Source organism: Antechinus flavipes, chromosome 5, assembly GCF_016432865.1.
Source record: "Antechinus flavipes isolate AdamAnt ecotype Samford, QLD, Australia chromosome 5, AdamAnt_v2, whole genome shotgun sequence".
Taxonomy (NCBI): Eukaryota; Metazoa; Chordata; class Mammalia; order Dasyuromorphia; family Dasyuridae; genus Antechinus; species Antechinus flavipes.
In genome coordinates this window covers 177,875,672-177,903,383 of record NC_067402.1, presented here as the reverse complement: position 1 = coordinate 177,903,383, position 27,712 = coordinate 177,875,672, and the positions used below count along the sequence as shown (strand labels likewise).

Below are 27,712 nucleotides of genomic sequence, written 5' to 3'. Positions count from 1 at the left end.
CTTCAAAGATGAAGTTAATAGGATCAAGGTAACTGAGGTAAATCTAAACCAACTCTCCCCAGATATCAAGGTGAAATAAACAAGAGTGTCCTCCTGAAATGTTGGAGGAAAATATTTTTACTTCTGTTGTTTCTATGTCTTCAAAGTAAATTACCTTTTGTAAAAGTTAAATGATGTTAATTGTTGAATGAAACTGAATCATTGACTGATGATGAATAACACAACTGATGAAATCTCAAACTTAGGGCAGTAGAGAAGAGATATCCTAGCCTCTTAAGGTACCCCAAAAGCCCTGAGGCATAGATGTGGCTGATCTAGCTCAAGAACAGTCAACCAGAAAACATAGACACTACATAAGCATCTGCAAACTGACCCAAGTACCAAATACATATACAAAAAAATTTTTTCTAACTTTTAGCAATCATTGTTAAGTAGCTATTATATGCCAGGCATTGTGCTAAGTGCTTTATACATATTAACATATTTTATCCTCACAACAACCTTGAGAAATAGGTGCTATTACTATTCCCACTTTTCAGATGAGGAAATTAAAGCAAACAGAAGGACTTGCCTAAGATCACGTGGCTAGTAAATATCTGAGACCATATTTGCAGTCTGTCTTCCTGACTTCAAATCTAAGACTCTATCCACTGTGCCACCTAGCTGCCTTTAATATAGACAATTACAGTATTTCTCTTTCTCTGTCTCTCCATTTCTATCTTTTCCCCACACATTTTTCATTCAGGTTCTGTGCTTACTTAGTTCACCTAACATAGAGATGCCCATGTGGAAAAAGAGTAGACACTTGCTTTTGGAAAAATATGCCCAGCCATATGGGTGGAATACTCTCTTACTTGATTGGGTAACCTAAACAGACTACATCTTTAAAACTGCCAGTTTTGCATTCTCTCTTTTTTTCCCAGAAGCATGAGGAAGAGCAGTGAAAGTTTACCTACAGAAGAGGTGATATTAAACTAGAATAGATTTCCTTCTTTAGCCCATCTTTTAAGCCCTCTGGACCTGAGAATTGGGGTTGAGGTTTTGCTGTTTCCTTTGTCTTTTTAGGTTCTAGGTTCAGGTCAAAGAGTCTCTGGATCCAAGAGCTCAAGCCATGGCAATCTTGGAGGCAATTTTCCATCCTGAATGCTGCTGCTAGACTGGCAAGAAAGCTCTAGGAAGCCAAAGTGCTAAGATTCAAGTCAGAGGAAGAAGGGTTAACTTGGAAAGTGGCAGAATCCATCCTATGTTCTGTAGGAAATGAGCCATCTTGTAAATCAGTCCCCTTTCTCTTCCCTGTATCTGAGGTAGGATAAAATGATTGTTTCTCCAGATGTTGGATGTTTTAAGTTTTTTTTTCCCTTGTCATAATTTCAAAGCAAATATCCCTTTGTAAAAATTAATCTATTAACTGATTAAATGTAATTAGGCAGGGGCTGCTAGGTGGTGCAGTGGATAGAGCACCAGCCCTGAACTCAGGAGAACCTGAGTTCAAATATGGCCTCAGACACTTAATATTTCCTGTCTGTGTGACCCTGGGCAAGTCACTTAACCCCAATTGCCTCAGGGGAAAAAATGTAATTAGAATTCAGGGTATCTCTCAAAATTGGAGAATCCAATTGACTTGAGCCATTAACAAGGACTATATACCCCAAACCTCCTGTAGGGTACCAGAGAAACCTAGAAAGAAGTAAAATGAAACATAATTAGCCAGGGTAACCACTATTGAGATAGATGATCAAAGAAAAAAGAAAGACCTCATATTTGGTCAAATGTTCATAGGAGCATCTTCTGATAGCAAAAATAAAAACTGAAAACAAAGTAGATATTCAGCAACTGGAGTGGGGAAAATCTATACAAATTGTTGTTGTATGAATATAATGCAATATATTGCTCCATAAGACTATAAACATATAAGGAACGTAGAGAAACATGGCAATACAAGTTTAAACTGAAACATTCTGGAATAAGCAAAACCAGCAAAACATAATATAAAATAATAATAATGTAAATGAAAAAAATATTAAAATAAAACTGAACAGCATGTGATTATGGTAGCCAAATGTCTCAGGACATGAGATGAAAAAAATGTAATTCTCTCCTTTTGTTAGAAAGGTAGGAAAATATGGATACGAAAGGCTGTATATAGTGTCAGTTATGGTCACTATCAGGTGGTTTATTTTCTGTTTAAGAGAAAGATTATGGGGTTGGATTAAAAGTGAGGAGAGCTAAAAAATGACTGATTTTAAAACAAAATGCATCAATAAAACTTTAGAAATAAAAATATATTTTAAAAATCTGAGAATGAGCATATAACCAATGTATTATAACAAAATGAAAAAAATCTCTGTAGCACTATTTAGAATAATATAATAAAAGTTTGCATTTAAAATTCACCTCATGAGTCTACAAACTCAAGAACCTCCAGTCACATAAACTATTATGTGTCTAAGGTGAATTTGTCAGAATTCTTTGTCATGTAGTAAATAAGTTTGGTAGGAACCAAAGTAGAAATTCAAGACCTTAGAGAAAAACTAAGGATTACTAAGCTAATTAACACTGAAATAAAAATGAATAGTATTTGCAAGAAAAATAAGACATAGAAATATTCAAGGAAAAAGAAAGCTGATGTCATACTGAACAATCAATAGTAAAAATAGTCTCATTGATGCTCCTCTTTGGACTCATGAAGGAAAGAGTCCCTGAATATCAAAGGAAAATTCTGAAAAATAACTATAAAATAAAGACCCTCTCTCTGTCTCTGTCTCTCTCCTTCCCTTCCCCTCCTGATCCCTCCCCACCCCCCTTAGCATGTTTCTCTCTCATCTAAGTATCATCAAATTCATAGTTACTTTATTTGGTTATTCACTTCTTCTGATGGCGTTATTACTGCTCCAAAGATTTATTTGATTTATTCATGAAACTACTTTCAGAAAGAGGAAACAAATATCACAAGAAAAACAAGTCTTATTATTTAATATTTATGCTCTCTCTTTTTTGTTTATGATAAAGTTATTATTCCACTAATTACATATTTTATCTTAACTGGCTTTTGACTATATCTAAAAGTCAAATCTATCCATAAAGGACAAGGACTTGTCATCATCAAAAGTATGATCTTTGCTTGTTCACTTTTTCCTCATATTTTATTTATATTTCTCGTCATATTCTACCTTGAATTACTGTTATTTGCATTCTCATACTCCCTATTGGATTGTAACTTTCATAAGATAAAAAAATGTTTTATTAATCTTTCTCTTCCTTACAGTATACACGACAAAGTATTTAATTAGTGTTTACTAAATTGAACTGAACAGCATTTAGACCTTGAATTGAATTCCAAAAGAACAATCCAATTCAAAAAATGTTTGGAGCTTTGGCAACTTGGTTGCATCAAATGCAAAGAAGTTCACAAGATTACCACTTTGATGTGAAACCACTTTTGTTTAGATGATCAGGCAAAGAGGAATTTCAAAGTTCCCTTCAGACTCTGCCTGTCCACACCTACTATGTGTATCCATAGGAATGTGGCTAGGAAAGTGGAAGAGATAATAACCTTGTTCCTCTCTATAGTTTTGTCTAAACATTCCATCTCTCCAATGTACAACATGCGAAAATAGAAAAGGATCAAGGTTTGAAAAGTAGGGAAGTTTTGACCTATAGAGCTATTTTGTCTTCATTGGCAAATAAGATTTACATAATTTATAGTCAAGCCTATAAAAATTAAAATTGAGTGGTATGTGAAATGTCTACCAAAAGCAAGAATGAAGTAACTTACAGAAACCCACTATCCCCAACCCTAATGATTAGGAAAATTAATCAAAAAGATTTCCCACAGAGAAGTCTCTTTTGAAGGCAAAAATAATGGTTTCTGCACCTTCTAAAGAAATTGATGAAAAAAAAATTGTATGGGTTTTAAGCTAAATGATTAATTAGCACCTGCTTTTTTCCTGGAGAAGGAAATAACAAATTACTCCGGTATCTCTGGATCAAGAAAAGGCCAAATGAGGTCACAAAGACTAGGACATGACCAAATGACTGAATGACAACAATTTTTCTTAAGACAGAGAAAGTCAAGGATTTTAGTTGATCCACAGCATCTAAAGAGCTAGATCAGATAGTGGCTGTGTCCCACTGAATAGCATTCAGTCTACCAGCATCTGATAGAAATCATACTTATGACTAAACAGCATCCAAAAGCATTGCAATATGGCACATACTATGAAATTAATCAGCAGGAAGCAGGCCCAAAGCAAGGAGAAAAAAATATATACTTACACACAGTTAGGTACAGAAATATATTTCACACAACAGTGAAACAGGAAGAAAGGGAGAAAAGGGATAACAAAGAGGAAATTAAAAAGAAGACAGATTTGGAAAAGGATTAATCTCAAGCAAAACAAACTCTTATCACTGGTGGATCATGAAGAATGTTTTTAAAAGACAGAAAGAAAAGATAACAACCTAGAACTGGACTCTGAAAAGGGAAAAAAGTTGAAGGGTGAGGGAACTGAAAAAAAAATGCATCAAATCTAGACCACAAATGCTGAGTACATTCTATCTTGGTCACCATCCTCTTCTTTGTAAAGAGGATCTAAATCAAAAGCAAACATAATGTGAATGAAAAAAAGTTAAAACCTTTCCAGTAATATCAACAGTAAAGCAAGAATGCCCATTTCAGTACTGTTGAATAACAAGAACAATAACAGGAAAAAGAAATTGAGGAAATAAGAATTGGTGAAAGGGAAACAAAATTATTACATTTTGCAGATACTATGGTCTACTTATAGAACCCAAGGGAGTCAATTAAAAATTAACTAAAATGTAATAACTTTAGCAAGGTTGCAAGGAATAAAATAAGTTCATATAAATCATCAGAATATGATAATGTATATTGCCAAAAAAATCCCAACAGGAAGAAAGAGAGAAATTCCATTTAAAAATCTACAAACTATATTAAATACTTGCAAAGTTACCTTAGAAAGACCACACAGGAATTACTGAATTCAGTGACATAATATTCTGGAAAATAATCTGAAAGAACAATACTTCACACCACATATTATTATTTAGACATAAAGGGAGATATAAAAAACAAGTAAGATTAATAAGATTATAGATCTTTGGAGAGGAGAAAAGTTCATGACCAAAGTTAATAATACCCAAATGAAAAAAAAAATGCTCCAAATCACCAATAATTAGAGAAATGCAAATTGAAGCATCTATTAAGTTCCATTCCATACCTAACACATTAGTAAAAGAAAGATGGAAAAATGATAAATGTTAGAAGAGCTGTGTAAAATAAGTATATTAATTCATTGTTAGAATTATAAAATTGTTTCTGCCATTCTACAAAGCAGTTTGAAATTATACCCCAAACTTAACTAACCTTTGTATATCCACTCCTAATAAGGAGATCAAAGAAAAAGAAAGAGGATCTATATGAGCACAAACATTTATTGTAGCTTCTATTATGATGGCAAAAAAAAATGGAGCCCTTTTTGTGTGCCCACACAATTGAAGAGTGAGTGAACAAATTATATTAGAATTATAATACTATTCTGTTGGGCTATATGACATACTGAAGGAGATTTCTGAGAAACCTGGGAAGATTTGTATGAACTAATCCAGAATGAAATATGCAGAACACTGAGAACAATTTATACAATAATAAAAATGTAAAATTAACACATTTTAAAGATTTAAGAACTTTGATGACACAATAACCAAACATGATTTCAGAGAACCCATAAAGAAACATAGTAACCACTTTTTCAAAGAGAGATGACAAACTTGGGGTACAGATTGAAACTTTTTTCAATACTGTAGAAAATTATTTTGTTTGTTTATGTATGAGTTTTATAACAGTTTTGTTTTTCTTTTCTTTTAATGGGGAAAAAGTGGAAAAGATTCAGAATCAATGTTTTTTAACTGAAAATCTTAATTTAAAAGAGGCAATATGATGTAGAGGAACCTAACTCAAATCCTACCTCTGTTACTAAATACATAGCATGGTTCTCAGTTTCTTCATCAATGAAAGGAGAATGCTGACCTAGATGACCTCCTAGGTCCCTTCTAGCTAATAAAAAAAAAAAAATCTATGAATCCTATGTGCGATGAGATTCAAAAAAGTCAGCCAGATTATCTCAGAATCATGCTTTGGTATCTTCAATAAATCAAATTCAAAATTCACAGATATTATAGGTTGGAAAACTGTACCTGCCATGTGGGAAAGAATTTTGAGTAATATGAAAATATACTCACATACAATAGATGCTAGGAAAGTAAATTGCTATATTGATGCTACCTGCAGCTTTATAAGACTTGCCCCTTCTCTACCAATAATATAGACTATATAATAGAAGTTTACTTCAGATCCGTGGTATATAGAAAATGTCACTAGGTTTAGGGACAAAGGACCTGAAGATAGTTCACATTCATCATCATTTCCCCCTGCATAGCTTACTAGAGTTAGCTAGGTGGTATTATCCTACACAGAGTCATGGACCAGGAATCAGGAGGCCCTGAATTCAAATTCTACCTCAGAGGCTTACTACCTCTGCTTCCCTCTCTGCCTCAGTTTCCTCAGAAGATAATAACAGCAACAACCTCCCAGGGTTTTTGCAAGTATCAAATGAAAAAAATTGTAAAGCACTTTGTGTCTGACATATAGTTGACACTATTTAAATGTGAGTCATTATCATTATGATTATCTTATTTGTCATCTATGACTACTCCCTAAACCTTCCTGGGCCAAAGTTTCATCTGTAAAATGAAGTGGTTGGAACAAATGGCTTTTAATATCCCCTAGAGTTTTAGATCTATGTTGTTGCAAGGTTTTTTTAGATTAGACAATTTTAAGATTCTATCACATGAAAGGAAAATATATACATACACATATGTATGTACACATACATTCACACACATGCTATGCATATGTAAGTATATGTATGTATTCTTCTAGTGGTCTTAAAAGTTCTTTGATTTAAATCTGATATACCAAAGTTTTTTTTTTTTATTTTCATAAAGAAGTTGTCTGACACTTTCTGAAGTCACCAGAAGTATATAAGATTCTAAAATCACAAAATATCTGTTTCTCTATTCTATGTACAAAACTTCACTAACTTCAGAGTCCAATCTTTTTAAAATAACAAACTGGAACATCAACTAGTCTCTTTTCTTCCACTTTTAGAGAACATCATAGAAAAGATTGTGTATAGTGGCTCAATTGTTGAGTCATTAAGGGCTACTTAAAAAGAACCCCTTCTAAGTCATCTAAGTATTAACAGCTTGTCTTTTCACTTTTAGTATATGAGTCACCACCACCCCTTATACTGATATCACTATCATCTTTGAAAAGATACTTCTCAAATGTAAAAAAAAATCAAGATAAGGTAACATATTTGTTAAAAGGTAACAAAACATTATTGCTTTGGGCTGGAGAAAAAGAGAAATAAAATATGGCTTGAAACATGAATTTTAAATTAGAACTATTCCTTTCCTTATTCTTATACTACCATTCATTCTTTCACTGTGAAATTTTTCTTAGATTGTTATTTCAATTTAGTGGAAAAAGATATTGGGAGAATTAAAGTATATTTGCACAAATGTGTAAATGATTCAAATGTAAGGAACTGGATTACTAGTTATATAGCATTTCAATAATTAGATGGGACAGGTGTTGTTTTTCTTTAACTAGATTTTAAAACTTGAAACTTCATCATTATTATTGCTATAAGAAAAAATATCTTGAATTCATATAATACATTTTTAATGATTTCTGAATATTGCATGTATTGTATCTTAATTCTAAAATATTCTCCTGGAGTAAAATGGGATTGGATTTTAGGATGAATTAAGAAAATAACCAAGAAATATAATGACTTGTCAAATTTTAAAACTTAACATGAGGGACACAAATAGGACTAATGATCAGGGATCTAGATTCAAAAACCAGTCAGTACTGTCTATAAATGTTATGTTCACTTTAAATCATTCTTGATTTATTATCTAAAATATCAGAAGCACAATCAATCTTCTTCACATTAACTTAAAGATTTGATTTCTTAATTTAAAGATTTAATTCCTTCTACTTTCAGTCTTATCAGTTCACATATTGCCCCCTTAACTCTCAATTTCTTCCTTCAAACCAAATCTCTTATTTAAATCTCCCCTCCCACTTCCTGAAAGCCTCTTTTCCTTTTCACTCAATTATTTCTTTCAACATTCCACTGACATTAATACAACCTAAAAAACCATTAGTGGTCTTCTGATCCAACCTTTCCCACCCCTTAAATTTAGGAAAGGGAAACTTTTCCAATATTTTTTGTATACTTTTTTCATATATTTGGATGATAGCCTCTTTCATCCTCTTCCTTTACAGAATTGATTAAAGGAGTTTAAATATTTTTCCCAAGACCCTGTTTTCCAACTGGTGAACCTCAGTTCATCTCTTTTCATCTCTCTTTATATGGAGGGCTTCAAACTAATGGTAAAATGGTAAAACACATGTCAAATATTGACCAATGATCAACATATAGGGAAGAACATCAATCAATAATTTACTATTTTCTCTAATGAAAAAGGTCCTCATGGACAAGGACCAGTTTTATAAATACATGATCGATTTTCATCATATGAGTACATTGAGTAATATCAAAAGATATTAGAGCTAAAAAGGACTTCAGAAACCACTTAATCTATTTCATTTACTAAGAAAGAAACAAGGAGTCAAAAGGAAGAAGGGACCTGACCATGAAAACACAACTGATTTGCTAATACATAATCTAGGTCTCCTAATTCATCCTTTCTATTATGCCATCATATATATATGACTGTGCCCATGTTGGGCATTGATAGTGAGGGATACATGTTAATAATATTGTTTGTATATTTAGCAAGATCCTCAAAGAATATCATTCAATGTTCACATTAATTGATGACAAAGATTTTCATAACAAAAGATGTTGTAGAGAGATTACATCCTGACTAGCCATCTCTGACTACAAAAATGGATAAATTCTAGGAAAAAATTCATTATTCCTTTAGACAGGCATGTGAAAGATAAATGGGAGACTATAATTCTAGTAAGGGATTCTTTCTATTTATTTTGGTATACTGTCTACTCTGACCACATAGCTAGATAGGTATTCAGTAAAGCTTTTATGTGCTGACAGGGACTCCCTGAATAACTATGAAGTGCATTAGTGCATCAGGAAGCAAAATCTTTGTTTCTGAGTAAAATTGACATTTTTCAATCACAAATTTGAAAAGCTGTAATGTTAGGGATTGTCATTGACCAAGTGGTCCTACCTTTATTTTTTTTTTCCCTGTGAGCTGCTAGTATAGTAAAAGGGCATAATCCAGTCTTCCTGATGAATTTCAAATCATAAAATACAAATTAATTTCATACTTTTGTAGGTTTTTGATGGCCCACAAGGAAAAAGATTTAGATTTACTGAATTTTAAAGACACAGGATAAGAAATCCAGATATTTTTGATGAATGATAACAGCTCTTTCGGGAGAGTAGGTGATATTCATTTTTTTTTCATTTCCCCAAAATGTATATGTAAGATATACCAATGAATAAAGTTTGGTAATATAAAAAAATTTCAATCAAACTTATTTTAAAAATTAAGACATGCCAAATACCTTTGGGATACTTGGGAACATTGATGTTTTCAAGCAATATTCTTAAATCAAGTGTGTACAAGATGTCCCAGAAGTCTTTATGACATTTTAAACATTAGTATGACTAAGACTTCTGATACATTCTGAATAAAAAATGTAGAGGCATGCATTTGAGCTCGTTTTCAACAGTATCCATAATCTTAAATTAGTGACAGGGGAGAGGTGGGATAGACCAATATAATTACTAAAGATTACCAGTTTTTTAGAAGAATTACTATTGGAAATATTCCTTTTTTAAAAAAAAAAAAAGCATAAATATTTAAAGTTAAGGGACCTGAAATCAGTTTTTGCTATCAAAATACCATGTAGAAATTACCATATCACTTGGCTCTTAGATTTCTTCATTTCTTCATCTGCAAAATGGGAACAAAGCAGTCTGAACTATATATTATTGTTTCAAATTTGTAAATAAGTATCATTTGGTAATCATGTCATTTATTTTGCCAATAATCTCTTCCATCAGAAGTGCAACACATAGAATTAAAAAAAGAATCCTCTGAAGATTGTAAAGACCAAAGAGAAATATTTTTGTGAACTGTCTTGTTAAATTCTAAGTGTAAAATTATTATTACTGATATAATTGTCCATTCTTCTCCAGTACCTCATATAAATCATTACATCTGAATGAGTTTCTATTTTCAAGGCTATTTTCAGATATTCTCACAACCTAGAATAAGTATCATAAGCAATATTAAAAACTTCCATCTTCAATACAAAGTAAATTTGTATGTAAGTTATACAATTCAATTCAGCAAATATTTATGGCTTTATCTATACTACAAGCCATTGTGCTTGTTCAGAGATTATCTAAATCTGTATGGGTGTGCATAGTTTTTAATGTAGTCTTATTCATGGCTAGAGCTTCTTCAGCAAGAGGTTGTGGAAGCTACCTCATAATCCTCAATTTTGTGGAAACTATCAACAAAAGAACAAATAAAGTATTTTTAAAGAAAAGATTATTGAATAAATGTCTGAGAATTCAACTGTGATGACCATTAGTCAAATAATAGTTAGCTACTTGGCAGCCTGAACTCAGTTTACTCTTTTGTTTTTAAATGACTATGGAGAGGGATTCCAAAACTCTCAATTTTTTCAAGGATTTAAAAAAAAATACAAGAATTGGCCACACTAACTACCAAAAGTTAAAAAGCAAAAGGCACAGCCACGTGCTTGATATTATTTGAAACCACTACGGGGACACCTGTGCTGCTACCTAGTCCACGAACACTAGTTTACTAAATTTTCTCAAGATTTGTTTTCAGTCAACACAACTGGACTCCAAAAATCCCAAACATTGGGAAACAAACCGAAAAAATCATTCCACTTAGTTACAGATGTCAAGGGGGAGCGGAAGAAAAGCACCCTGAGACTTCTGAATGTTTTCCATTGGTTCAGGAGAAGCAGCTTTTAAATTTCGCATCCCCCCTCATTCTTCCCCTCCCCCAAGACTCCGCGCAAGCCGGCACAGGGTCTGTAGACAAAATCACAAGGGTTAGGAAAAGGGGATGGGGGTGGGGAGGGAAGAAAAAGATTAGACCCATTCCCAGTGATTGCTAAAAGTTAGATCAATATGTGGCGCTTACCTTTTGTCTTAAAAGAATTTTTAAGAGCCCGTGTTGCCCTCTTACTATAGAAGTAATAACTCGGATGGTAGAGTTTGCCTTCGCTAGTGAAGCACGTAGAGCCCGGCCACGAATTATTTTTAGGGTGGTCTGAGATCAGCTGCTGCCTCCTATCGAGTTTCTAAATTGCACGAAGTGCTCTCTCGCCCAGACAGACACTGTTGCTTCAGAGGCAGGAAATGGAACGAGAGACATCGAGCGAAAGGCAGCGATTTAAGACCCCCCTCCTTCCATCCTCCACCCCTACTCTTGTCCCAAATCCTGATCGCCTCCTTTCCAGCGACCCCACTTGAGTTATAAACTTTCCAGGGTTAAATGTTCTTCTCGGTATATTTTAAAATTTGGAATAGCATTCCTTTGCTAAACTGAGTTAAGCTCTGAAAGTCACTCAATATGAAGATTCTCACGAGTGGTGTTTTCAATATTAAAGACATATATATAGTACTGATTTGTAATGTGATTTTTAAAAATGGAATCTCTACGTCCATGTAGACCCATTGTCTTAATTGCCACACAAGGAAACAGATTTGGACAAGGAGCATTGATTCCACTGTATTTTCTCAAAAGAATGCCCGTAAGTGTTTAGGTAGCTATGCTGCCGCTGTAAGATATGTGACAGAAACATTTCTTTGGGTCCTGGGTGCCGTCTAAGATGCTTGATTACTTTTGAGGTTCTCTTTGACCAAGATCGCAACTAAAGGGGATTACTCGAGTACAAAACTCAGTTCCTCAAAGGGGGCAGGTTGGTTGCCATGACAGGACTAGGTGGCTCTCCACCTCTTCGTCTCTTAAAAATGCTCTATAAAAACTCCAAAAGTAAACCTTTTTTTCTGGACCTCCTAAACAAATCACTCACAGACGCCCTAATTAAAGTTAATGGGAAAAAAGACGGTATAGGTCTTAATCTCTCCCTCTCTCTGACATTCAGCATGTTTCACTAACTATATTTTTCGTTACTATATTAATTTTTAAAAGCCGGTTCTCAGGGCCACAGGAAAGAGCTAATTAGAAGGCAGTGACGACTCTCACGTGATGTCGAAATCAATCTCAAACACCCAGTGTGGTCACCGGCCTCAAAGTTAATTCCAAGAGACAGGTGAATGACAATCGCTTTCCCAACTGTGGGATTAAAAAAAAAAAAAAAATGAAATGAAGCAGACCTAATTACATCAGCAGAGTTGTACTCCAGCACTTCCAGGAAAGGAAATAAATTCTCTGCAGAAGGTAGCAGTACTTTTAGAGGGAAGACTACTTTGTCTTTGGCCAAGGAAACCATGAAACAGATTTACTGACTGCAGTGTCAGGCAGAGCTTAGGGGAAAATCGGGACTCTCTGCAAAACAGCAATTCACGATTGAGAGAAGTCAGGATTTTATTTGCTTGCTGGGCAAAATAAGAGATAGAGGGGCCTAGTTTTAACTGCATGTTTCTCTCGGGGCTCAAGAAAAAGATCAGTTTTATTATCCTTGCAACAGTTAGTTGATTGATTCACACAAAAAAGGGGGAGGGGGAGAGTGAGGAAGGAATCTCTCCTTTCTTCTCCTTCTCCTTCTTCTTCTTTCTTCTTCTTTTTCTCTCTCTCTTTTAGGACAATTTGATCTATTAAAATTTCTACTCCAGGTGAGTAAGGACCAAAGAAAATACTCCCCTCTGTAGTAAATTAATCACATAATTATCCTCTCTTATCCCTCATTTTTGCCAATATGTTAATATGACTTTACATTATCATCTGAACTGTCAAGTCAACTATAAACAAGCATTTATAAAGCACTTAATATGTGTCGAGCACTGTGTGAAACCCTAGAAAAACAAAGACAAAAACAAAAGAAGGACCTTAGTTGTAAGTTGGAAAGGAATAGACATTTTACAGTTACTAATGATAGTAAGAGTCAACCTGGTAAAAAGGGAATTGTGAAAGACGTTTCAGAGTTAAAAAGACAGACTGAAGTCTCATGGCTTTGCAACCTTGAGAAAATAAAATAACCCATCAGTGTTATAACCTTTTCTAAGACTTAAATGGACAAAATAAAATGACATGCATTAACAGAGGGAGTTTCTTCAGGAGAACTTTCCTAACATTAAAATCTTAGTCTAGTTTTAAAAAAAAAAACAAACACTTTATGGTAACATCCCTCTAGATCTAATTTGTAGTGCTGTCCAGCTAAGCTGGTGGGAAACTGACATTGTTATTTCACTATCCATTCTCCATCAAACCATGCCTCCCTACTCTTTTGGTATGACATTCTCTCCAGTCATTTCCTCTGATTTACCTTTCTGGGGAGGAGTTTTTCCTTTCAAACCAGGCCTAAAAAAGAAGTAGTGAGTGCCACACAAATAAAGGAACACATTGTCATCTCTAAAATTGGAAATTCCTTGAGGCCAGAGTTTTGTTTCAATTTTGTCTTCCTATCCCTAGCTAGCATAGTCCCTGGTACTTACTAGATAGATCCTTCAAATTCTTGCTTGCTTGATTGAAATAATAGACAATTAATAACTATTTGTTGGGATGATTTGCCTTTCTGAATTTGTATAAAATTTTCCCACAAAGAATTCTATATTATAAAAATTGGAGATTTTAAAAGAACTTAATACTAAAATATAGTGGATTTCAAGAATATAAGACTAAAATTTCCAAGTAAAAATAAGAACTTAAGGTACCTGAGCAATTTGAACATGAAAACGTAAAGAAAAAAAAGAATTTTTTGTTTTGGACCTTAAGCCTTCTTCACTGGATGCCTCTACTGAGTGATATTGATTATGATAATACAATCATGATGATAGTAGTGCCTAGAAAGATATAACAGGTGGCTAGAAGGAAATGGCAAACCATTCCAATATCTTTGCAAAAAAAAAAGGGGGGGGGTCCTAAATGACATAAGTGAACAACAACAGAATTATGCACCACAAATTCACTATCTTTTTATAAACCATGCACTCTAAACTACAGACCCCCAAATATACTTTAAAAAAATGTTGACATATTCTTGTTGAGTTTTTGAATTTATATTCTTTAGACTTACTGAAAATATCTTCAAGACAACTCCAATAGCAGATAGATTGAAAAAGATGATGTGTATCTCATCCAATTTCCACATAGATTTAATTTCTTCCATTAAGTCTTTATATTTTAGAAGCTTTTCATTGCAAATAGTTTAGATATTATGAGTAAAGTGGTATTTAGCTTTTAAAAAACATTATTCTTATGTGCTCAAAAAGTTATCAAACTGTGCATATTCTTTGATCAAGCAGTATTTCTACTGGGATTATATCCCAAAGAGATCTTAAGGAAGGAAAAGGGACCCACATATGCAAAAATGTTTGTGGCAGCCCTTTTTGTAGTGGTAAGAAACTGGAAATTGAATGTATGCCCATCAGTTGGAGAATGTCTGAATAAATTATGGTATATGAATGCTATGGAATACTATTGTTCTGTAAGAAACGACCAGCAAGATGATTTCAGAGAGGCCTGGAAAGACTTACATGAACTGATGCTTAGTGAAATGAGCAGAACCAGGAGATCATTGTACATGGCAACAACAAGACTATACAACGATCAATTCTGATGGACATGCCTGTCTTCAACAATGAGATGATTCAAACCAGTTCCACTTGTTCAGTGATGAAGAGAGCCATCTACATCCAGAGACAGAACCATGGGAACAGAGGGTAGAATACAACATAACATTCTCACTCTCTCTGTTATTTCCTTGCATTTTGTTTTCTTTCTCGGTTTTTCTTTTTCTTCCTTATTGATCTGATTTTTCTTGTGCAGCAAGATAACTGTATAAATACGTATACATATATTGCATCTAACATGTATTTCAACATATTTAACATGTATTGGACTACTTGCCATCTAGGGGTGGGGATGGGGGAAAGGAGGAGAAAATATGGAATGAAAGGTTATGCAAGAATCAATGTTAGAAAAATTACCCATGCATATGCTTTGTAAATAAAAAGTTTTAATTAAAAAAAATTATTCTTACTGTATATAGACTAAAACATTTTATTTCTTTGTGGTTGTGGGGACACTTTCCATATAAGGTCCTTGAGAGAAGAGTGTTCCAGTTTTGTCTTAGCATCCCCAGCAATGAGCCCAGTGCTTGGTACATGTAAGCTCCTAATAAATGCATGTTGATTGAGTTTGAGCAATATTGCCCATTGTCCAATGGTTCTGTCTGTACTGATGCTTCAGTTCTAGTAAAGTATATTTGGCTATAAAATTAAAACTATGTGGGATATTGGATGAGGTATATCATCCTTTTCATACTGTCTGCTACTGATATTGTCTCGGAGATGTTTTCAGTAAGTTTAAAGAAGATGAGCTTATATGTCAACATTCTTATTTAAAAATTTTTAAGCAGTCATTTTCTTACCTGTGTAATAAAACACAAAGTATTAACTCTAAAAGAATAATACTTGGATCAGTAATTGCCCTCTGATTGTTTCCATCTGAATTCCAATAAAAAAGATAAGGAAAAAATAATAGACTTTTAAAAGTTTTATTAAAGTTTTTAGTTTTTATGTGACCATAATTTTAATCTTGCCTTTTCCAGTCACACCACAAACACTCCCATAGTTAATTATTCCTTGCAAGAAAAAACAACTAATCCTAACAAACCTGTGCAACATATGAAACATTTTTTATTCATTATTCCCTACTTCTGTAGCAAAAAGAACTGCTCATCCCTTCCTTGAAGCCAAGCTTGGCCAAAAGATGATATAGACTGTGTGTTTTTTCCCTTTTATAACTGAAGCCATCCTGTATGTTGTTTCATGGATAATGCTTACTTCCCTCTGTATTAGTTCATACTAACTTTCCTATGCCTTCTTCTTTATATCCACAAGTCTTTTATTATGCAATAAAATTACATATGACAAATCTGAATAGCATGCAAAAAAAAACCCAGAGCTATCATCTTGCTGACAAAGGCTCATATAGTCAAAACTATGGTGTTTCTAGCTGTAATGTATGGTTTTGAGAGTTGGACTATATAAGGAAAGCTGAGTGATGCAGAATCAACACTTTTGAATTGTGGTGCTAGAAAAGATTTTTGAGAACAAGGAGGTCAGATCAATAAATACTTAAAGAAATTAATTCAGGTGACTCATTAGAAGGTTAAATACTGAAGCTCAAGATTAAATACTTTGGCCATTTAATAACGACAGGACTTATTGGGAAAGATTTTATGGTTGGGAAAGATTAAAGACAAAAGGAAAAGAAGATAACAAAGGATGAGATGGATAGATAGTACCATGGAAACAATAAACATGGACTTGGACAGAGTTCGAATAATAGTGGAGAATATAAGGGAATGCAATGGTTCAAGGGGTCACAAAGAATTAGACATAACTGAACAACAATATTTCATTTCTTTCCTGTTATAGGCCAGAACTCTGTACTTGAATCGAGGATTTTTACAAAGTCCTAACTCAGTGGAATTGATGAGACAATAGTTATCTAGTTTAGCATGGTGATTAATAGTTCTCTAGTTCAGTATGATTGATTTAATCTTACAACAAATAATGGTTCCCTAGTGATATAATGATTGGTTTATACTCAGAGTATATAAGCTGGGACAAACTCGGCCAGAATGGGTCTCAGAGACAGATTCATTCATTTCATCTCACACCGCCATGGTGGCTGTCCTCCTGCATTTCCCCAATTGAGACCAAGGCCAGTCTGAAAGGCTCTCAGAAAGCTGCCCAGCCCCAGCAAGGAGAAAAGAAAGACTTTGGATTTTAACACCTGGCTGTTCTCCTGGTGATTATCCTGATGAAAAGGCGGCTGCCCCAGAGATCTCCAGAAAACCAACAAGAACATTACACTTTCCTATAACACAATTTGTTTAGTAATTCCTCCATTCATGCATACTCCTTTTTCCAGTACTTGGCTTTTACCAAAAAAGTAACCTTATGAAGATTTTAGCAAATATGAGAACTTTGTCTTTTATCTCCTTGGAGACTTAGCAACGCAGTCTCTGTATCAAAGCCATAGAAGTTTCTACCATATTTTTGCATAATTCCAAATTATTTAGCAAAAGAGACTAATTCATAGCTTTACCAGGAGAATAGTTGTATATCTGGGCCCCCAAAACCCCACTAACATTATCTATTTCCATGTTTTGTCTTGATGACAATTTCTGAATGTGAAGTAAAACTTCAAAGTTTTTTAGTTTAAATTTTTTTTGTGTGATTTGCCTTTAATTACGATTATCATAACTAGCTTTATTATAATTCTTTAAAAATGACAAAAGACTTTACATATAAGGTCATTAAGACAAGAAAGTGTTCCATTTTTGTCTTAACATCCCTAGCAATGAGCCCAGTGCTTGGTATGTGTAAGCTCCTAATAAATGCTTATTGATTGATTGATTGAGTTTGAGCAATATTCTTAACAGTTTGCAAATATACTGAGAATTTTTCATGTTCTTTGATGAGTTGCCTATTAGGAAATGGTAAGAAGCTGACTAATAAGAGACTTTATATATTTGATGAAGCCATATGTCATACTGGATAGTGCACTGGGCCTGGAGCCAGGAAGCCTTGAGTTCAAATCCAGTATCAGATACTTGCTGTCTGAGTGATTCTGAGAAAATCATTTCATTTCTCGTTGCCTCAGTTTCCTCATCTATAAAAATTAGGAAAATGATAGCAACTACCTCTTGGGGTAATTGTGAGGATTAAATGAGATAATAATTACAAAACATTTACAACAGTGCCGGGCACACAGTAAGTACTACATAAATATTGGCTATTTTATTATTTGTGTTAATTCCCAATCTTCCTTGAATATCAGATTTTTCATGATATTTGATGAAAAAAAAATTTAATTGCCAGTTTTCTTCTTATTCTTCTTATTGCTCATTGAAAAGATTTTCAATTTCATATTATTAAAATTGTCTATTTTTATGATCATCTGAATTCCTTATTTTGGTTTAGAATTCTTTTTATAACCATAGTTATAAAAGTTCCTTCTATCATTTTCCTCCAATTTAAAAAATATAATATTTCATTTTAACTTGGAACTGAAACTGTGGTAAAAACTGTAAAAAATGCTGATCCATTTTTAATAAAATTAATTTCTAGTTTTCCTAGCAATTCTTATGAAATAAGGAATCTTTCTCCAAGTACATTTTGTTCCTGGGTTTATTGAACATTGTTTTATTAAACTTGATTGTTTCTGATTCTAGCCTCTATAATCGGTTTCACTAATCTACTTTACTATTTTTGAACCAATTCCAAATAATTTAGGGTAGTCTTTTATGACCTACTATTTTATAACATCTGAAAGTTCTGCTCTTCTTCATTCCCTTGAGGTTCAAAGACCTTTTGTTCTTCTAAATAAATCTTACTATTTTTCTCTACCTTGATCAAAAAAACTCCTTAGTAGTTGGCTTGGTAGCAACAAATTTGACATTAATGAATCATAATTTTATTATATTTAAAATTTCTGTCATTCTGAAAGAATTCTCATTTTGCCAATATATTTATCAATTCATCATTCTCTCAATGAGGTCAAGGAATCCAGGAATATTGAAAGTAAAAAATCCCACCATATTTGACATTCATATATAATGTTAAAGTTTGCAAAGCACTTTAATAAGTAAAGTTATGTTATTATATAACTTTATTCTCAAAACAATTCTGGGAGGTAATACCTATTATCTTCTGTTTCACAAATGAGGAAATTGAGTTAGACAGAGGTTAATTTATTTATACAGAATTAGTAATGTCAGACAGTGGATTTGAACTTGTTTTCCTAAACAGGGACATAATTGGCTTCAAACCCCAGGAAAATACTGATTCAAGTTTTGCTTTTGATGTATATCGATTGTGTAACAATGGACAAGTCATTTAACTTTTCAGTATCTAGGCAATTCCCTAAATCTTTAATTGCAGTTGTTGCTGTTTTTCTTGCTGAATCGCGTCTAACTCCTCATGAGTCCATGGGCCATAACATACCAATGCTAACCACTGGATTTTCTTGGCAAAGATACAAGAAAGCCAAACCATTTCCTTCTTGGACTTATTTTACAGATGAGGAAACTGATGCAAACAGGAAAAGTAACTTGCCCAAAGTCATACAGCTATTAAGTGTCTGAGGCCTAGTACTCTATTCACTGCATAGCATAGTACTGATTCATTTAAAAAATAAAGAAGTTTGGAGAAAGAATAGGAAGAGAGAGAAGAAATGAGGATCATAATAAGTTTCAAAAATATGAAATGCTTTAAGAATTTGTGTGAATTGAAACCAGAATAACTTTGATCCATTTCTCTTTACATCAAAGGATTTTTTTTTCACTTTAATGTATCCATGATTTCATAAATTTGGGTTTTTTTTACATATTTCCGCTGCTACCACGATGCTTGATATTTAGTAGATAATTCTACCATATATTTAGTAGGTAATTATTATTTTTTAAAAGAAATAAAAATTTGGCAAAGTTTAAAGAAATATTGGCAGTAACACAATAACAGTACAACACTTTAATGGTCCTTTCATAAAGCTAAATGAAACAAACAGAAAAAAATAAACAAGAAAAATAGAAAAGCAAATGAATTGTTGTATAGCCAACAAGTCATAAATTTTAAAGATTAGAAAAAATGAATAAATTAAAACTAGAGATAGGATCTATAATTTTATGGACTTAGAAAACTCCCAGGCAAGAAAACTAATCTATTTATTTACATAAATATCTTTTTGACACTTATAAAGTTACCAAGAGTACTGAGTGGTTGAATGATTTCCCAAGATCCCACAGTCGATGTATGTGAGAGGAAAGATTTGAGCACATTTCTTCCTGTTTTGGAAACTAGCTCTATATCCATACTGTCTCTTTAGAAAATAAACATATTAGTATCTCTAATATGCAATGTCAAAATCTTGAAAATTAATAGTTATAGATAGATTTGAAAACTTAAATAAAATGATAGCTGTTGTGGAACATCTAGGTGGTACAATGAATAGAGTTCCAGGCCTAGAATCAGGAAGACTTGTGTTCCTGAATACAAATCTGGTCCCAGACACCTACTAGCTAAGTGATCTTAGGTAAGTTGTTCAACATTATTTGCCTTAGTTTTCTCATTTATAAAATGAGCTAAGGAAGGAAATGGCAAACCACTACAGTATCTTTGACAAGAAAACCCCAAACAAAACCACAAAAAAGTCCTATATGACTGAAAAGACTGAGCAACAACAAAATAATAATAGGTAAAACTGACCTAGTTTTTTTAAAAGAATTTTAAAAAAGATAATCCAAATTAATTAATGCTCTAACATCAAGAAGAAAAAGAGACAGAAATCAAAGTAAACTCACAAAATAGAGAAAACAAAAAGAATTGTCAGAAACTGCTATATACAATTATATGCCAGCATAAATGAGAATTCATAAAATATCAATGAGTGTCCACAAAAATTACAAAATATCAAAACTAATGAAACAAGAAATAGAACTTTTAAACATAAACTCTCATAAAAAAAATCAAGTTACCATAAAATAATTTCCAAAGGGAAAAATAAAAGTAAACATACTTATAAATGAATGACATCACACATTTACATAATAATTAACACCTAAATTACAAAAGACAGTCTCAAGAATAAAAACAGAAAGCATTTTTCCAAACTTTTTATGACATAAATATGATCCTGATATCCACATCAAAGAGAAAATAAGTAGAGAAATTAACCCATCTCAAAAATTCGTGTTTATGTAAAAATTCTGAATAAAAATAGAAATAAAATTTCTGATAAAGTTCCCAGAGGGATATTATATCAATAAATCCAGATAATACTATTACTAAGTTGGAGTCATAGAAAGAATTGTTCACCTACTACATATTAAATGTCAGAGATATAAAGAAAGAACAGTATCTATTCTCAAGAAGTTCACAGTCTAACATGGGACTCAAAGTGCAAATAACTATGTACAAACTATATACAGGATAAATTTGTAATAATCACCCCAAGGAAGATACAAGAATTAAGGACCATCTGGAAAGACTTCCTGTAGATGGTGAGATTTTAGATGGAACTTGAAGGAAGGAAGGAAATACAGGAGGGAGAAAGAAGAGAGAGTATTCCAAGCTTGGAGAACAGCAAATGCCTTGAGCTGGAAGATGAAGTATCACATTCCAGTAGCAGCAAGTAGATTTGAGTCACTGGATCACAGATTATGTGAAGAACTCAATGTGTAAGAAGATAAGAATGTTAAGGAGGGAGTCAATTTATAACGGCTTTTAATGCCAAATAGAAGCTTTTATATTGGATCCTTCAGAGAGTAGAGTCACTACAGTTTATATGGGGGAAGGGAGGCTTGGTCAGATCTACACTTTCAGCAAGATCATTTTGACTAAGGTTCTGATAAAGGCCTCATTTCCAAAATATATAGAGAACTGACTCTAATTTATAAGAAATCAAGCCATTCTCCAATTGATAAATGGTCAAAGGATATGAACAGACAATTCTCAGATGAAGAAATTAAAACTATTTATAGCCATATGAAAATATGCTCCAAATCATTGTTAATCAGAGAAATGCAAATTAAGACAACTCTGAGATACCACTACACACCTGTCAGATTGGTTAGAATGACAGGGAAAGATAATGCTGAATGTTGAAAGGGAGGTGGGAAAACAGGAACACTGATATATTGTTGGTGGAATTGTGAACACATCCAGCCATTCTGGAGAGCAATTTGGAACTATGCTCAAAAAGTTATCAAACTGTGTATACCTTTTGATCCAGCAGTGTTTCTACTGGGCTTTTACCCCAACAATGATACTGTATGAGGATGTATTCTGATGGAAGTGGATCTCTTCGATAAAGAGAGCCTTAATTGATCAAAGATGGGCAGAAGCAGCTACACTCAAAGAAAGAACACTGGGAAATTAATATAAACTGCTTGCATGTTTGTTATTCTTTCAGGGTTATTTATACCTTTTGAATACAATTCTCCCTGTGCAACAAGAGAACTGTTCAGTTCTGCACACATATATTGTATCTAGAATATACTGGAACCTATTTAACATGTAAAGGACTGCTTGCCATCTGGGGGAGGGGAGGGGGGAGGGGAAAAATCAGAACAGAAGTGAGTGCAAGGGATAATGCTGTAAAAAATTATCCTGGCATGGGTTCTGTCAATAAAAAGTTTTTTAAAAAATTTTTTAAAAAGATCATTTTGACTTCTGAGTGTAGGGGGAAGAGACATGGCAAGAAGATAAACCAGTAGGCTATTTCAATAATCCAAAGGTGAAGTTATGAGAGTCAGCACCAAAGCAGTGGCAGTGCCAGACAAAAGGAGTTATATTAAAGAGATATTATAAAGATAAAATTAACACACTCTAATAACAAATTGGATATGAATTGGGAAGTGGGATGAAAGTGAGGAATTAAGAAAAAACTTAGATTGCAAGCCTAAATGGCTGGGAGGGAATAGTGCTTCTCAACAATAATAGAGAAAATCAGAAATGGGGAAGGTTTGGAGGGAAAGACCAAAGATATAAAAGCTATGTGGAGACAAAATTATCACTATTTGTAAAACAACACATAATCAATAAATAAATTAATTGAAACAATAGCTTTAGCAAGCTATCAGGATAGAAACTAAATCCCCAAAGTTATCAGAATTTCTGTATATTACTAATAAAATCAGAAATAAATAACTCTGTAGACCACATTACATGTTCTATTGTCCATGACTTTTCTTGTCAAAGATACTGAAGTGCTTTGCCATTTTCTTCTTCAGTGGCTTAAAGCAAACAGGAGTTAAGTAATTTACCTAGGGTCACATAGGTACTAAATATCTAAGGCTACACTGGAACTCAGATATTTCTGATTTCAAAACTAGTCGATTATCCATGAAGTCAACTATCTAGTTCCATTTTAGAAGCATGACAATAAATTTTTTTAAAAAACCTTTTTGAAAAGAACTGCTAGGAAGATTGAAAATCAATTTGGTGGAAATTATGTTTAGACCGTCATCTTATACCATATATCCCAATAAACACAAAATAAACCTGAATGTGATAAAAGATTGCTTTATTTTGTGTAGAGAAAGACAGAAAGAGAAAAAGAGAGAAAGAGAGAGAGAGAGAGAGAGATAATACCTTTCAACTGTGGGAAGGGAAATAAATCTAAATTAAAGGAAAAAGCAGATCATGAAAGATAAGATTTTTTTTCTGCAAAAAAACCTTTTTTTAAAAAATGTCAACTACAAAACCAAATAGTGAGAATATTTGTGTAGAGAGCTAGAACTTTGAAAAGGTGTACTTAAGATTCAGTATAGTTGATAAGATAATAATTCTCTAGCTACTGATGTATTCACTGTAGTCAAGTACATATACTTATGGTAATACTGTGATGTGATGGCTCTCCTGACAAGTTGGCACATGCTCAAGTGTGGTTGGGCATGCTCTGTGTGAGGGAGTGATGTGATTGTACTGGAGTATTTAACAGAGTCACAAAGAACTCTCACCCTCTTGGCCACAGAGAAGACTTCAGGCTCCAGGCTCCAGACTCCAAATGCCAGACTCCATCTTTGACCAGCCTTGTGTCTGCTCTCCTGCCTTCTTCACTTCACTCCCCACACTGAGCCACAAGGCCTCAGGCTGATACCAAGGCCCACCAGAGAGCTAGCCTGGACATTAAATATTTGCATCAAAATTAAGCCAATAAAGTCAAATATCCAAAATGCAGAGGGATTTGACCAAAAAAAATTTAATACCATAAATCATTCCTCAACAAAATAAGTAATCAAGAGACATAAAGAACTTTCCAAAAAGTAACAAGTTATAAATGGCTGCAGGAACACAGGTAGAAGATTATCAATAATAAAGAAACAACATTGATATTTCATCTTCACAGTATGCAAATAGAGAAAAAAAAGATACACATGGTCAGTTTTAGAATGGTTATGGGAAGGCAAGCCTACTAAGGCACTGTTGATAGAACCCTGAAGAGATCTAAACTATCTGCATTTTATTCTGGTATTATTCAAGAAAAACAATTAAAATTTTTTTGATTTGGCTTTTTTTTTCATTTAAAAACAAAGAAACTGCCTCTTTTTTTGGCAGTACATGACAACTACACAAAAATTGATGATGTATTAGGAAATAAAATCTTCACAATCAAATGCAGAAAGGCAGAAATAGTAAATGCTTCCTTTTCAGATCACAGTGCAATACAAATATATTCAATAAAGGGGCAGGGAAAGATAGACCAAAAACCAATTGGAAATTAAATAATCTAATTCTAAAAAATGAATACGTCAAACAACAAATTACAAAAGCAATCCATAATTTCATCCAAGAGAATTACAATAATGAGATAACATACTCAAACCTATGGGATGGAGCCAAAACAATTCTTAGGGAAATTTTTATATCTCTAAATAGCTACATGAATAAAAAGAGAAGATCAGTAAATTAGGGATGCAACTAAAAAGCCCAGAAAAAGGACAAATTAAACCCCCCAATTAATACTAAATTAGAAATTCTGAAACTCAAAGGAGAGATTAATAAAATTGAAACTCAAAAAATTATTGAACTAATAAATAAAACTAAGAGTTTGGTTTTATGTAAAAAAAAAATAGACAAGCTTTTGGTTAATTTGATTAGAAAAATGAAAGAAAAAAAGTATATCATCCAGCATCAAAAATGAAAAGTTTGGGGCAGTTAGTAGTGCAATGGATAGAATACCAGCCCTGAAGTCAAGAGGACCTGAGTTCAAATCTGGCCTTAGATACTTAATACTTTCTAGCTGTGTGACCCTAGGCAAGTCACTTAACCCCAATTGCCTCAGCAAAAAAAAAGAAAGAAAGAAAGAAAAAGAAAAAGAAAATGAAAAGGGTGAATTCACCACCAATGAAAAAGAAATTAAAGCAATAATAAGAAGCTATTTTGCCCAACTCTATGGCAGCAATCTGGCAATCTAACTAAAATGGGTGAATATTTTACAGAAATATAAATTGCCCAAATTAACTGAAGAGGAAATAAATTATTTAAATAATTCCATATTAGAAAAAGAAATTGAACAAATCATTAATGAACTCCTTGAGAAAAAGTCTCCAGGGTCAGGTGGATTCATAAGTGAATTCTATCAAACATCTAAAGAACAATTAAATCCAATACTATATGAATATTTGGAAAAATTGGTAAATAAGGAGTACTGCCAAATTCCTTCTATGACACAAAGATGGTATTGATACCCAAACCAGGAAGAGCCAAAATAGAGAAAGAAAACTATAATCTCCCTAATGAATATTGATGCAAAAATTTTAAATAAAATATTAGCAAAGATATTATAGCAATTTATCAGCAGGATAATACATTATGACCAAGTGCGATTTATACCAGGAATGCAGAGTTGGTTCAATATCAGGAAAACTATGACCATAAACAATCATATCAATAACAAAATCAACAGAAATCATATGATAATTTCAATAGATGCAGAAAAAGCTTTTGACAAAATACAGCACCCATTCTTATTTTAAAATATTAGAGAGCATAGACCTTTTGAAGAGGAAGGAATTTATGCCTAAAGAAGAACTAGAGATCATTACTGAGCACAAAATAGAAAATTTTGATTATATCAAATTGAAAAGTTTCTGTACAAACAAAACTAATGCAGACAAAATTAGAAAGGAAGCAATAAACTGGGAAAACACTTTTACAGTCAAAGGTTCTGATAAAGGCCTCATTTACAAAATATATTGAGAATTGACTCTAATTTATAAGAAATCAAGCCATTCTCCAATTGATAAATGGTCAAAGGATATGAACAAACAATTCTCAGACAAAGAAATTGAAACTATTTCTAGCCATATGAAAAGATGCACCAAGTCATTATTAATCAGAGAAATGCAAATTAAGACAACTCTGAGATACCACTACACACCTGTCAGATTGGCTAGAATGACAGGGAAAGATAATGTGGAATGTTGGAGGGGATGTGGGAAAAAAGGAACACTGATACATTATCGGTGGAATTGTGAATACATCCAGCCATTCTGGAGAGCAATTTGGAACTATGCTCAAAAAGTTATCAAACTATGCATTACCTTTGATCCAGCAGTGTTTTTACTGGGTTTATATCCCAAAGAAATCTTAAAGAAGGGAAAGAGACCTGTATGTGCATGAATGTTTGTGGCAGGTCTCTTTGTAGTGGCCAGAAACTGGAAACTGAATGGATGCCCATCAATTAGAGAATGGCTGAATAAATTGTGGCATATGAATATTATGGAATATTATTGTTCGGTAAGAAATGACCAACAGGATGATTTCAGAAAGGCCTGGAGAGACTTACACGAACTCATGCTGAGTGAAATGAGCAGGATCAGGAGATCATTATATACTTCAACAACAATACTATATGATGATCAATTCTGATGGACCTGGCCATCTTCAGCAATGAGATGAACCAAATCGGTTCCAATAGAGCAATAATGAATTGAACCAGGTACACCCAGTGAAAGAACTCTGGGAGATGACTGTGAACCATTACATAGAATTCCCAATCCCTATATTTTTATCCACCTGCATTTTTGATTTCCTTCACAGGCTAACAGTACACTATTACAAAGTCTGATTCTTTTTATACAGCAAAATAACTGTTAGGACAGGTATACTTATATGGTATTTAATTTATATTTTAACATATTTAACATGTATTGGTCAACCTGCCATGGGCAGCGGGGGGGGGGGGGGGGGGGGAGGCGGGGGAGGAGGAGGAGGGGAAAAGGGGGAAAGGGGATGTGGGGAAGGAGGGGAAAAATTGAAACAAAAGGTTTGGCAATTGTCAATGCTGTAAAATTACCCATACATATAACTTGTAAATAAAAATCTATAATATATATGTATATATATACACACACATATAAATTAGAGAGCATAGGGATAAATAGAGCTTTCCTTAAAATAATAAGCAGTAACTATCTAAAACCCAAGAGCAAGCATTATTTGTAATGGAAAATGGAAATTCACATTCCCAGTAAGATCAAGAGTGAAACAAGGATGCCCATTATTACTACTATTCCACATTGTACTAGAAATATTGACTTTAGCAATAAGAAAAGAAAAAGAAATTAAAAGAATTAAAATAGGCAATGAGGAAATAAAAATTATCATTTTTTGCAGATGATATACTTAGACAATCCTAGAAGATCATCCAAAAACCTACTGGAAACAATTTACAGCTTTAGCAAAATTTCAGGATATAAAATAAATCCACATACATCATCATTACTGACAAAACCCATCAGCAAAAAATAGAAAGAGAAATTCTATTTAAACCAAGAACTATATGAACACAATTACAAAACACTTCTCATACAAATAAAGTCAGACTTAACAATTGGAGAAATATCAATTGTTCATGACTAGGCCGAACAGTAATGTTC

At 33.2% G+C, this 27,712-nt stretch overlaps 1 protein-coding gene across 5 annotated transcripts in view; it reads right to left on the bottom strand.

The window, feature by feature from the left end:
* The window catches only part of ABCC9 (ATP binding cassette subfamily C member 9), a 189,930-nt gene extending 178,514 nt beyond the window's left edge, over positions 1-11,416 (bottom strand). For 2 of the 5 annotated variants that reach the window (XM_051962652.1, XM_051962649.1), the window contains exon 1: positions 11,272-11,401. The gene's annotated coding sequence lies outside the window, so the exon portion shown is untranslated. Of the gene's footprint in view, positions 1-11,271 lie in introns of all 5 variants that reach the window. The other 3 variants (XM_051962654.1, XM_051962651.1, XM_051962653.1) reach the window with 3 other exon arrangements.
* Between the last annotated feature and the right edge of the window lie 16,296 nt (positions 11,417-27,712).